Genomic DNA, 308 nt, shown 5'->3' on the forward strand with positions numbered 1-308 from the left:
AAACGTCGATATGAGTGTAATGAAAAAGATCATTGATGGACTGAATCATAAGCGGAACTGGGTGGTCGTGTTTGTGTTTTTTATGAAGCTGGCAAGATTTCGTAAGCTTGGGGGCATCAAAACGTTGGCTGCGTCAATATATATTACCGGGATGGGGAAGTGAAATGAATTTTTGAACCATTTAAAAATCGGGATCGGAAACAACTTTTCATTGTGTTCGAAACCACAGATCAGGGAATGCGTGAAAAAAAACGACGACAAATTCAATCAAAGCATTCAATGCAAAGGCGGTGGCCCCTTTTTAAAAT

Source organism: Plasmopara halstedii (genome assembly GCF_900000015.1).
Source record: "Plasmopara halstedii genome assembly, contig: Scaffold_816, whole genome shotgun sequence".
Lineage (NCBI taxonomy): Eukaryota > Oomycota > Peronosporomycetes > Peronosporales > Peronosporaceae > Plasmopara > Plasmopara halstedii.